Source organism: Pleurodeles waltl, chromosome 9 (assembly GCF_031143425.1).
Source record: "Pleurodeles waltl isolate 20211129_DDA chromosome 9, aPleWal1.hap1.20221129, whole genome shotgun sequence".
NCBI classification, from domain to species: Eukaryota; Metazoa; Chordata; class Amphibia; order Caudata; family Salamandridae; genus Pleurodeles; species Pleurodeles waltl.
Genome location: NC_090448.1, coordinates 877,682,276 through 877,695,657, shown reverse-complemented (window position 1 = coordinate 877,695,657; position 13,382 = coordinate 877,682,276).

The window sequence follows — 13,382 nt, the reverse complement described above, 5'->3', positions numbered from 1 at the left end:
TTTCAGCCCATTCCTGTCGGCCAGGAGATCTGTGAGGTGTAATCAGTCATTTGCCTGGGGTCAGGCCACTAGCCTTCGAAGTGTAAGTGTAAGCCCCTCCACCCTTCCTGCCCAGGAAGACCCATCAGTATGCAGATTAATGCAAATGCAGCTGAGTGTACTGTGTTTATGGCTATCTGGGTGGAATGAAGAAGGGGAAGTGTTGTGAATTGGAGACAGGCTGTAGGCCATAGAGAGTAATAAGTGCACAGAAATACCTACTTTCTAAAAGTGGCATTTCTAAAATAGTAATGTTAAATTCAACTTCAATCAATCAATCAGAGCATTTATAGAGCGCGTTACTCACCCGAGAGGGTCTCAAGGCGCTGGAGAGGGGGGGGGGAGTTACTGCTGCTCGAAAAGCCATGTCTTGAGGAGTTTCCTGAAGGCGAGATGGTCCTGGGTAGTTCTTAGGTGTGCGGGGAGGGAGTTCCATGCTTTGGCTGCCAGGTAGGTGAATGATCTTCCTCCGGCGGTGGTTCTGCGGATCCGTGGGATGGTGGTGAGACCGAGGCTGGCTGAGCGGAGCTGACTGGTGGGCGTGTAGAACGAGAGGCGGCTGTTGAGGTATTCGGGCCCATTTTGTGGAGTGCTTTGTGTGCATGGGTGAGGAGCCTGAAGGTGATCCTCTTGTTGACGGGGAGCCAGTGCAGGTGTTTCAGGTGGGCGGATATGTGGCTGTGGCGAGGGATGTTGAGGATGAGGCGCGCGGAGGCGTTCTGTATGCGTTGTAGACGTTTCTGAAGCTTTGCGGTGGTACCTGCGTATAGGGTGTTTCCGTAGTCCAGTCGGCTTGTGACGAGGGCATGGGTAACTGTTTTTCTGGTTTCGGTGGGGATCCAGCGGATGATTTTTCGGAGCATGCGTAGGTTGTTGAAGCATGATGATGATACAGCGTTGACTTTCTTGGTCATTGTGAGGAGGGGGGCCAGGATGAATCTGAGGTTGCGTGCGTGATCCGAGGCCACCAGGAGTCGTCCCAGGTGGATGGGGATTGTCCGAGGATGAGGACCTCCGTGTTGTCTGAGTTCAGTTTTAGGCGGCTGAGCTTCATCCATTCCGCGACGTCTTTCATTCCTTCCTGTAGGTTGGTTTTGGCTGTGGTTGGGTCTTTGGTGAGGGAGAGTATCAGCTAGGTGTCGTCAGCGTAGGAGATGATGTTGATGTTGTGTTTGCGTGCGATGGCGGTGAGGGGGCTCATGTAGATATTGAAGAGGGTTGGGCTGAGCTAGGATCCTTGGGGTACACCGCAGATGATCTTGGTGGGTTCTGAGCGGAAGGGAGGGAGGTGGACTCTCTGGGTTCTGTCGGAGAGTAACAAGATGATCCAGTCTAGGGCCTGTCCTAGGATTCCGGTGGTGCGGAGGCGGGTTATTAGGGTGCGATGGCACACGGTGTCGAAGGCAACCGAGAGGTCCAGGAGGATGAGGGCAGTTGTTTCTCCGTTGTCCATCAGAGTCCTGATGTCGTCGGTGACTGCGATGAGGGCGGTTTCTGTGCTGTGGTTGGCTCGAAATCCAGATTGGGAAGGGTCGAGCGAGTTTTTAGCCTCGAGGAAAACGGTCAGCTGTTTATTGACGGTCTTCTCGATGACCTTGGCCGGGAAGGGAAGAAGAGAGATGGGGCGGACGTTCTTCAGGTCATTGGGGTCTGCCGTGGTTTTTTTTCAGGAGGGCGTTGATTTCTGCGTGTTTCCAGCTCTCGGGGAAGGTGGCTGATGCGAACGCAGGATTTCTCACTACCATTTCAGCCACACCAACCTTGCAATGCCACTTCTTTCAGATCAGAAATTACCACTTAAAAGTATATAAGGGAATTTCCAATGCTGGCCTATGATAGGAGCAGGCTTCACAATAGTGAAAAACAACTTTGGGTGTTTTTCACTACTAGGACATGTAAAGCTTACAAGTACATGACCTGCCTTTTACTTACATAGCACCCTGCCTTATTGACTACCTAGGGCCTACTTTTGGGGGGGATATATATAATAAAAGTGGTGTTTAAGGCTTGGTTTTAAATGCCTAGTCGAAGTGGCAATGAAACTTCACACACAGGCCTTGCAATGGCAGGCCTTAGACATGGTTAAGGGGCTACTGATGTGGGGGGCACAGTCAGTGCTGCAGGCCCACTAGTAGCATTTAGTTTACAGGCCCTGGGCACATCTAGTGCACTTTATTAGGGATTTGTAGATAAATTAAATACACCAGTTGAGTAGGAAACAATGTTACCATGTTTAGGGTAGAGAGCACAAGCGCTTTAGCACTGGTCAGAAGTGGTTAGAGTCCTAAAACCAGCAAAAACAAGATGAGAAAAATGGAGGAAGGCAGACAAAAAGTTGGGGAAAGACTGTCAGGTCCAACACGTGTGCCCCCAGCTGAAAGTGGGGAGAGCTACCCTGCCACTTGGGAGCTCTCTTCCCTAAGACAGAAAAATCTATAGAGACCATCAGTATTGGCGTGGTCAATCACCGGTTGATGCTCCACTGTAAAGTCCATTCCCTGTAGGGAGATGGACCATCTCAAGAGTTTAGCATTTTCACCCTCATTTGCATGAGCCATCTGAGGAGCCTGTGGTCTGTCTGAACCCAGAAGTGAGTCCCAAACAGGTATTGTCTCAGCTTCTTCAGTGCCCAGACCACAGCAAATGCTTCTCTTTCAATGGCACTCCTTCTAATGAAGGCTACTGGTTGGTCTAGGCCTTCCTCATTCAGCTGTGCTAAGACAGCCCCTATGCCATGCAGTGATGCGTCCAACTGCACGATAAATTCTTTGGAGTAATCAGGGGCTCTGAGCACAGGAGCTCTGCACATGGCTTCCTTGAGAGAATCAAAGGCTTTTTGACAAGCCTCTGTCCAGATCACCAACCTGGTCTGCTTTCTAGAAGTCAGCTCATTTAAGGAGGGCAACAATGGTCCCAGAGAACGGTAGTAGCCTGTGAGGCCTATGAAGGCTCTCACTTCGGTTTGGGTATTAGGTGGTTGTGAGACCATGATGTTTCAGTCTTGTCCTGGAGGGGCTGCACCTTGCCACCACCTACCAGGCATCCCAAATACACCACAGAACCCTGCCCAATCTGGCAGTTGCTGCCCTTGATTGTCAGGCCTGCCTGCTGCACGGCCTGAAGCACGTCTTGGAGGTGATGTAGGTGTTCCTCCCAGCTGGCACTGTAGACAGCAATGTCGTCTAAGAAGGTGGCACAGAAAGCCTCCTTGCCAGCTAGGACCTTGTTAACCAAACGTTGGACAGTAGCAGGGCATTCTTCAAGTCAAAGGGCATCACCTGGAATTAGTATTGGCCCTCAGAGGTTGAGAATGCTGACCTCTCTTTTGGTCCCTCAGTCAAGGCGATCAGCCAATAACCTGATATTAAATCAAATCAAAGGTACTGAAGAATTTGGCAGCTCCTAGCCTGTCAATGAGCTCACCAGCTCTGGAATGGGGTATGCGTCAGTGTTGGTGACAGAATTGAGGCCTCTGTAGTCCATGCAGAATCACAGTTCTGGCTTAGCACCTGGTGGGGCAGCCTTTGGTACCAACACTACAGGGATGGAGCAGGGATCGCTAGAATGCTTAGTCACCCCTAAGGATAGCACCTTGAGGTCATGCTCCTGGATGCTGACTCTCACCCTATCTGACAACCTGTAAATGTTATTCTTTACAGGGGGACTGTCTCCTATGTCAATGTCATGAACACACAGATGTGTGAGTCCAGGGGTGAGTGAGAAAAGTGAGGCAAACTGTCTCAGCAACTGGTAACAGTCACCTTGCTGCTCTGGGGTCAGGGTGGCAGAGAGATTGACACCCTCCACTGACCCATTGTGTTCCTGCTCCGCGAGGAGGTCAGGGAGAGGTTCACTCTCCTTCTCCACACGCTCATCTGTCACAAGGAGCTTACTTACTTCGGACCTCTCAAAGTGAGGCTTGAGTCTGTTTATGTGGAGCACCCTTAGGGGGTCCCTAGGGTTCTGGAGGTCCACTAAGTAAATGGCCTTCCCCTTACACAGCTTAATTTTGTATGGGCCAGTCAGGTGGTCCTGGACAGCTCTAGGCTCTACTGGCTCCATGACACATACTTTTTGGCCAGGCTGAAACTCTACCAGAGTGGTCTTCTGGTTATGCCAGTGTTTCATTACTTCCTTGCTGGCCTCGAGGGTGCTCTTGGCCTATTTCCAGAAGCAGTGCATCTGGTTCCAGAGGGCCAAAATGTAGCTGACCACATCCTAGGGGGAGCTTTCTCCCACCCCCTCCTTGACAGCGCTCAGAGGTCCTCTGACAAGGTGGCCATAGAGGAGTTTGAAGGAGCTGAACCCTACTCCTTTCTGTGGCACCTCCCTGTAGGCGAAGAGAAGACATGGCAAGAGGACATCCCACTTACACCTCATGTACAGCATCCATTTTAGGACATCCTCATTCCTCACTCCTCATCCCTACTTCTCATCCCTGCTTCTCATCCATCATCCCCACTTCTCATCCATCATCCCTACTTCTCTTCCATCATCCCTACTTCTCATCCATCATCCCTACTTCTCATCCCTGTGTCTCATCCCTGCTTCTTATCCATTATCCCTGCTTCTCTTCCATCATCCCTATTTCTCTTCCATCATCCCTACTTCTGATGGATGAGAAGTAGGGATGATGGATAAGAAGCAGGGATGAGACGCAGGGATGAGAAGTACGGATGATGGAAGAGAAGTAGGGATGATGGATGAGAAGTAGGGATTATATATGATGGATGAGAAGTAGGGATGATGGATGAGAAGTAGGGATGATGGAAGAGAAGTAGGGATGATGGTTGAGAAGTAGGGATGATGGATGAGAAGCAGGGATGAGAAGTAGGGATGAGGAGTGAGGAATGAGGATGTCCTAAAATGGATGCTGTAATCATGCCCTTCAAGGTCTTGTTGAACCTCTCAACTAGACCATTGGTTTGGGGGTGATAGGGTGTGCTGAATTGATACGTTACACCACATGCATCCCACATGGACTTCATCTACGCAGACATGAAGTTAGTGCCTCGGTCAGACACTATCTCTTTGGGGAACCCCACACCGGTAAAGATCCCCATGAGAGTTGTGGTCACCACAGGTGCAGTCACTGGCCTCAGATGGATTGTCTCTGGGTAGCTTGTAGCATGGTCCACCAAGACCAGGATTAATTTGTTGCCTATGGCTATTTTGGGTTCCAATGGACCAGTGACATCGATGGCCAACCTTTCAAAGGGGATACCATTAATGGGAAGTGGGATCAGGGGAAATGTCAGCTTTTTTGCTGACTTCCCACTGGCTTGGCAGGTGAGACAGGACCTGCAGAATGTATCTGATGCAGTCTTCATTCTGGCTCAATAAAAGTGGCCGGCAAGCCTGGCAAAGGTCTTTTCTTGCCCTAAATGTCCACCAGGGTTATGTCATGACCCAAACCTAGTAGGAAGGCCCGTTAACAATGGGCTGCCCAGAGCCTTAGGCTCGCTGTAGAGGAGATCACTCTCCCAGTACATTAGATGACCCCCAGAGAATTCACCTGCTGCATAGGCTGAGGCCCTTTGCCTCAAGCTATCAAGAGTGGGACAGACTTTCTAAGACAGGCTTGGGAGGCCTGGCCCTCTCTTGGCTTTCTTCTTTTCTTATAGGAAGAACTTTCCAAGTTTTGGACCGTTCTTTTTCGTCCGATATTGTTCCTCTGACTTGCGGAGTTCCTCAAGGCTCCTCTCTGAGTCCAACGCTTTTTAATATTTATTTATCATCTTTGGCTAAAGTAGTCACTCCCCACAATCTTTCAATGGTCATCTATGCCGATGACACACAATTAGTGGTATCCCTTTCCAGTACTGGGGTTTCTTCTTCCACTAATTTGGCCGGTTGTATGAAGGACATCGGCGATTGGATGACCCAATCCAAACTTAAATTTAATGATGGCAAACATGAAGTACTGATTGTAGGCAATGGTTCTCCAGCTTCTTCTCTAGCATTGCATTCGGAGGCCTTCATTAGTTTGCCCCCTCCTAAGGCGCAGGTAAAAAGCCTAGGTTTTTTGCTTGACCCCCGCTTGATGATGGAACTGCAAGTAAAAAGAATTTCCTCTGTCTATTTCGGTCTTGTTAGAGCTCTTAGGAAGATTCTCAATCTTCTTCCTTTTACAGCCAGAAGAATTCTTATTCAAGCGTTGGTTCTTTCCCGCCTGAATTATGGGAACTCTCTCTATCTTAGTTCCCCAGAGTATGTAGTAGGGAGGCTGCAGATTGTGCAGAACGCGGCAGCTAGACTTCTTACTAACTCTCCCAGGCACATCTCTGCCAAACCAGCTCTCGTAGCACTTCATTGGCTCCCGATCAAACAGCACATCCACTTTAAATCTATGTGTATCACCCACAGAGCTTTACATAATAGGGGCCCTCTCTTCTTCAGAAGGTGGATCTTTATTTATGTCTCCCCATAGATAGCTGAGATCATCATCCACCTGGCAGATTTATATACCCCACGTTAAGAGATCATGGGGAGGTAACTCTTTCACCACCAAGGCTGCCCGTCTCTGGAATGCCCTGCCTTCTGAACTTCATCACGAATCATCAGAACTTCTTTTTAGGAAGAAGTTGAAAACTATCCTCTTTAGTAGTTAATCTACTTTTCTTGGTTTTCTGAGAGTTATTGTGTACCTTTAGCGCTGGGATGCCCTAGGGTAGCTATGCGCTCTATAAATCCATAAAACTAAACTAAACACTCTGCGCTTTGCAGAATTCCTCCCTGGTGGGCCCACCCTCGCCTTGACAGCCAGCAAGCTTGGATGGATCACCTAGGGCAATAATGTCCTCCCTGGTTTGCTCAGGGGCTTCCTTCTCAGAGACCCCCATTTGGGGAACATCAGGGACCGGTTTCCTGCACCCCTTTCCCTGCTCCTTGGCAGTTGTCTGAGCCATTGTTCCGGGCTCCCTACGCCCTTGATTACCTTCCCGCGCAGCAATAGACCGTGGGGTCATACAGACCCATTCAGGCAATCCCATCATCACCAAGTGAGACCTGAGTTCTACTTCCCTCCTGGTATTGTGCCCTAGGTCATTGTCTAACAGACACTCTACAGGCATGGCAGGGTTCACAGCAGCTTCTAGACTACCAGAGACCCCCCCACTCAAAGGGAACCAGAGCCACTGGCTCTCATATTTGTCAGCGACTATGACTCGGTGGAATGTGTTTGGTAGGACCTGTTTCGCTGACAATTGACAGTTGTCATGCTTGCTCCTGTGTCACGCAGAGCCTCCACCCATTGACCATTCCCACTGCCTACACCTGGAAGTATTGGCAGGCATGTGGGCTTTTGGCACCATATCTTTATGCCTCTGGGACACTAGAGTTACCTCTGTCTGTTCCCCAAAGCTAGCTGGAACTATAATTTCCACGAGCACTGCATTGTTCAACCCAGGTGTCTGCCCACCATTGGAGGCTGTGTCCTCTTGAGACATATGGAGTCGCCCTTAGATTGACCATAATTGGAACACTCTGTACATCGGGGTACAAACCTCCCTGTCTTATGATCAAAGAATCCTTTCTTTTTAGGATCAGACTGGGACTGGTTACTACTGCTCCCTCTGGAATTTTTTTGGATGCCCTTAGAGAACTCCTTATTTTTAAGTTTTTCTCCCCTCTCTTTCTACTGGTGGGAACCCTGACCACCATTGTCGTTGTCCCCCCAGGAAATGTTGTGGACACTCTGGTAACAGACCAGAGGTCCACCTCTTCAGCAAGCTTCCTTGGATCCATCAGCTTACAGTCAACGAGGTGCTGGCGCAACTCTATAAAACAGGTACTGAGCATGTGCCCTCTCAAGATTAAATTGTACAACCCAACATAATCATTGACTTTGTAGTTCCACACCGAGCCATTCGGTGCCTTACTGGAGTAATCAGTGAAATCTACCCAGGATTGTTTGGGGAGCTTCTGACTGTCCCTGACTCTTTTCAGGGGACACTGCAAATTTGCCAATCAAAATGGCTTTCATGGGTGTATACTTGGTCTGGTCCCTAACCTCTAAGAATAAGTGTGCCCCATCCAAATATTGGCATGATTTTTCACAGACCCCCCCCCCCCCCAGTGCTCTTGAGGGGCCCCTCAGTGCAATTTCATGAGCAGAATTCCACTTATCAATGTAATCTCCCACCACATAACTGAGCACTAAATCCTTGGGTATTCAAACCTTCTTGCCTCCATTAGGTACTGTATGTATGCTGCCACCATCACTGCTGGACTCAAACTGCCTAGTCTTGAGGTCCAGCTCTTTCAAACTCAGTTCATGAGCCAGAAGTAGTTTATTTTCTGCTAAGGCTCTTTCAGCTTCAGCTCGCTTGGCTTCCTTTTCAGCCTTCCTCTCCTTTGCCTCGATTTTTAGATCTAGCCAGGCAGCACATTCGCTGTCAACACAGCTACGCCAACACATTGAGGACAACAATATCTTGGACATCTCCCAATCAGGATTCAAACCAACCACAGCACCGAAACCGACCTGCTCCCCGCCACAGATGACATCCACGCTCTCCTCGACTGCAGACAAACAGCAGCCCTCATCCTACTTGATCTTTCAGCCACCTTCAATACAGTATCTCACCTCCCCCTATGTGCCAGACTCCATGCAGCAGGCATACGTGGCAAGGCCCTTCAATGGATACACTCCTTCCTGATAGGCAGAACACAGAAAGTCAGACTCACGTCAAATCTGTCGAAACATACAGACATCAGCTGTGTAGTACCCCAAGGATAATAGTCAAGCCCCACGCTGTTCAACATCTACATGACCCTGCTCGCCCTTGTCGTCAGAAACTACAATATGAACATCATCTCCAACACAGATGACACTCAGCTGATCATCTCCCTGACAGAGAACCCCTCAACAGCCAAGAAGAACTTCAGAAATGGGCTGGAAGCAGTTGCCACCTGGATGAGGGTGAGCTGCCTTAACCTGAATTCCGACAAAACTGAGATCCTCATCCTGGGACCTTCCTCCTCTGCCTGGGGCGACTCTTGGTGGCCCTCAACACTCAGCAGGCCTCCACAGACCATGCACAAAACCTCGGCATCATCCTCGACTCAACTCTCACCATGACCAGACAGGACAACTCCGTTGCCTCCACCTGCTTCCACACCCTCCGACTCCTACAGAAGATCTTCAGATAGATACCAACCGACTGCTGAAAAACCGTGACACACACGCACTAATCACGAGCAGACTTGACTATGGCAACACCCTCTATGCCGGAACTGCCAAGAAGAACCTGAGCAAGCTGCAACAAATCCAGAACGCCACCGCCAGACTCATCCTAGACATCCCCTACACATCACAGAACACCTCAAAAACCTCCACTGGCTCACCATCGAGAAGAGGATCAACTTCACACTCCTCGTACACGCCTACAGAGCCCTCCACAACTGCAGACCCAGCTACCTCAACCACCGCATCACCTGGTACACCTCGTCCAGACCTTTCGGCTCATCCCAGCAGTCGCTCGCAAACGTAACCCTCAAAAAGAGGTCCTCAGCTGGAGGAAGATCTTTCACACACCTGGCAGCAAAAGGTTTGAACACCTTACCTCTTTATCTCTGACAGCCGCCATTGCTGCCTCAGTTCACCAAAGAACTCAATACTTGGCTGTTCATCTCATCTCCGAGGACACACCCCTCAGTGCCTTGAGACCCTTTGGGTTAGTAGCGCGCTTTCAAATATCTGATTGATTGATTGACTCTCGACATGCTGTATTCAGTCTATGGGCTTACAGACCTCCTCCAGCTTTTGATTGGCTTTTGTCTGTGTCCTTTACAAAAACTTTGCTTCTAATTGGATAATGTTTCCCGCTTGTCTCACCTTTTTACTCAATTGTTGACTCCCACTGATCGCTCCAGGGCTTGTCCTCTTCCTCTTGTGCTATTAGATTTTGTGTTTTTAGAACTTTTTTTTTATGTTCAGACAACACTTACATCTTAGCGGCACCCGAATCCTGGGCCCCATGCTTCAACGTAATTGAGCACTTTCCTCATGGCACACACCTCACGGACGCAATGTTCTTTAAATTTATGCACTTGCTTCACGCAATGTTCTTTTTATTCATTTAAGCTTTTTGGTGATGCTCAGCACCGCGCCGGTGCCCACCTTCACGACCGCCGGTCTTCAGGCAGCAGCACGTATTAACTTTAAGGTTTTATCTCATTCGCCGTGAATCCTCAAAGTCATCATAAACTCTTCTCAGCAGGACTCTAGTACGTGTCTTGCTGCATTCTAAGTGCACGTTGTGTGCTACATTTTACTTTTGTTTAATTTCTCTCACTAGTTTAGTGCCGGTGGGGAAGGAACATCGTATGCTGCATTTCACTCGTTTAATTTCTCTCACTGGGTGAGTGCCAGTGGGGGAGGGACCCTGTGCGCTCGGCCTACCCTCATGGCACAACCTTCAGGGATGGGTGGGTCATACACACAGCTGCTAGTTTAATTAGAGACACTAGCATATTGAAGAAATGCCTGACTTCGGGCAGGCACCTTTAAGTAAGAATCCAGTGAAGGAAAAACACATTCTGGAGGAATGTAAGTAACCCGTGCGTGTGGGAAATTTCGCTTACAAAGTTAATTCGCTCTTTTTCCACAAATATATTGAGTTGAGTAGATTTTGTGGAATTTTGCAGTGTTTGCACAGTTCTGGTGGTTTGCAAAACTCCTCACCACCACGCGAACCACCGTGGGCAAACACGAAAATGCATGCTCTGCCTTTCCCTCACTTCCGGCTGTTCTCTCTCTCGTATCTGCCCCCTCCTCCTTATCTACCACAGGGATGTGTAACATTTTATTGTATGCTCGCCCCTCCTCCCTCCCTCCTTTGTCGCTTTGCCTTCTCAGACCTTGTGCCTTTCTCTGCCTTTACCTCTCTATTTCATCTACATTCAATGGATCTTCTAGCAGTACATTAAAACCACAAACAAAACAAATCCAGGGCCCATCGGGTATCAACACTGCATTCAGTTACATAGCTGTCTGCTTTCTCCTTCCTTTGTCCTTTAATAATGTGTGTTTTTGTTTGCTAGAGTCAAGCAATATCTATCCATCTAAAGCTTTTTAATGGAAAACAAGACGTTTTCCGGATGGTCCTCACAGACCTTCACGATTACATTTCTGAATGTTGACGAGAGTGCTGTTTCAAACAATAAAGCTATCCAATTCGGGTGGGTTTGTTGTTGAGCTGTCAATACAATGCTCTTTGTTCTTTATGGTAGTTACTGTCAGCGAGATCGTTGGTGATAGATGTACGTTTTGATTTAATAATGCACCTTAATGAAAAGATTATCAGTGGCATAGGCGAGCAGTGCTCCGTTTATGTGGCCGCTATTTTTTAACGACATGTCACCATAACCTGATCATGGACAAGAACAGGGAATAAAATTGATTCTGCAGTTTCTTAATTAAAGTCCAAGCCGCCGCACGTCATCTGTAATCCATACAGAGCTCTCACGTTTCCCAGTCCCATGCGTGAGTAGCTCATCAACACCAGGAAGTTTTTTTTGGACTTTGGTACTTGTAGTCCTGGCTTTATGTTTTAAAAAAGGATTGCAGATCCCAGTATAGAATGAAAAATTTGGCCTGGTGAGATACTCAGACATGGAAGTGGGCAACTTCAAAACTTTGTTCTTGCCTGAATGCCAGAGCTGGCTGCCAGTGTGCCCATCATCTTGGTTTATTTGTTGGAGTTTCATATAGCACAAACTTGACCCAAAGGTATGGGAGTGCCTTACATGAGCACCAATTACATTACACAAGGACATATTCATTTTTAATAGGCACAGGGAGATTAAGGCCCTCATTAATATATTGGCGGTAAATGCCGCCTACCACCATGGCGACGGCCGCCAAAAAACCGTCGACATGGTTACCAGCCAACTGCCATATTATGACCGTATACATAAACAATTGGTCAAAAGGCTGGGATAGATTACTCAATTTTCTGACAAGAGAAGTGACAAAAAATGTTTTACCAGCACAATGCATTCTGCATGGTTGGACACACTCACACTGGGGAAGATTCTGACTTTTTGACCACAGAGAATGCACCGGGCGACTTACCATTTGGTTTTTAATTTAATTATTTTTGTATGTTTTTAGTACATTGATTTTAGTTTGTTCTGATTTATTATTTAGGCAAAGTTGTCCCATTGTAGTCCTGATGAGGCCCAGAGTTGAAGGGGCCGAAATGCGTCGACACCTTGTGGATTGCAGAAGGGTTGGGTAGAAAGCACAATTGACCCCCCAGAAGTACATCGTACAGTGCAAGAAACCCCAGGAAGTAATTGATCTGGGTTCAGCATTTGTTGATATAACTAACCACAACCACTGCTCTAGAGTTGATTACGTCTTTAAGTACTTTACGTACCACCACCTCCATAGAAGGAGATTTAATTGGGACAATTTTCAGATGCTTCAGTTTGTCTAGGTTTTGTCATTTTTCCGTGATGTGTTCATATTCTCTTATATGTTAAATAATTGATATTGTTGTGTAAATGTTAGTCCTGGTGTTATTGTCCGGTTTAGTTAGGGACAGTTTGTCTTGCCAATGATTCTCTTCGTCCTATGTGATTATATATGAATAAATATGACAAATAAATAATTTTCCCAAGAGAGTATTTGTCACTTCTCTTGGCAGAAAATTGAGTAATCTATCCCAGTCTTTTGACCAATTGTTTATGCATACATGTTTCCTTATCCAGGTCAGGTAGGGCTTTTTTTGGGTAAACCTCTTTTGACTATATATTATGACCGTAGCCGGAATTCCACCAGAAGGATGGCGGAGTTCCGGCTACGGTCATGGCGGCGGACGGCGGTAAGGTGGTGCTGCTGCCGGCAGCAGTGCCATGCCAGTAGACCGACGCAGACCGTATCATGATCCATGATACGGCCTGGCAGTGTTCTGCTGGTGGACGCTGCTGCTGGCAGCAGCGCCCCGTCCCGTCTCCTGCCAGAGGACCCCCTGAAAGCAGGTAAGTTGGGAGCTCCAACAGGGGAGGGGGTGGGGGTAGTTGTGTGTGTGGGGGTGTGGGTGTATGTTTGTGTGCACATGCGGTAGTGTGGCGTGTGGAATGCTTGTGTGCATGAATGGATGTGAGTGTGCGTGTATGTTATGTTGTGTGAATGCGTGTGTGCTTGTATGTATGTCAGTGGGTGTGGATGTGTGTGTGTACGGATGTATGCATGTGTGGGTTATTGTGGGTATGTGTGTTTCTATATGTGTGGATGTCTGTGAGTGTAGGTGTGTGTATGTCGGGGGGGTCTGGAGGGGAAGGGTGAAGGTGGAGGAGGACTCTGGGGAGGGTGGAGACCCCTTCAGTGACAG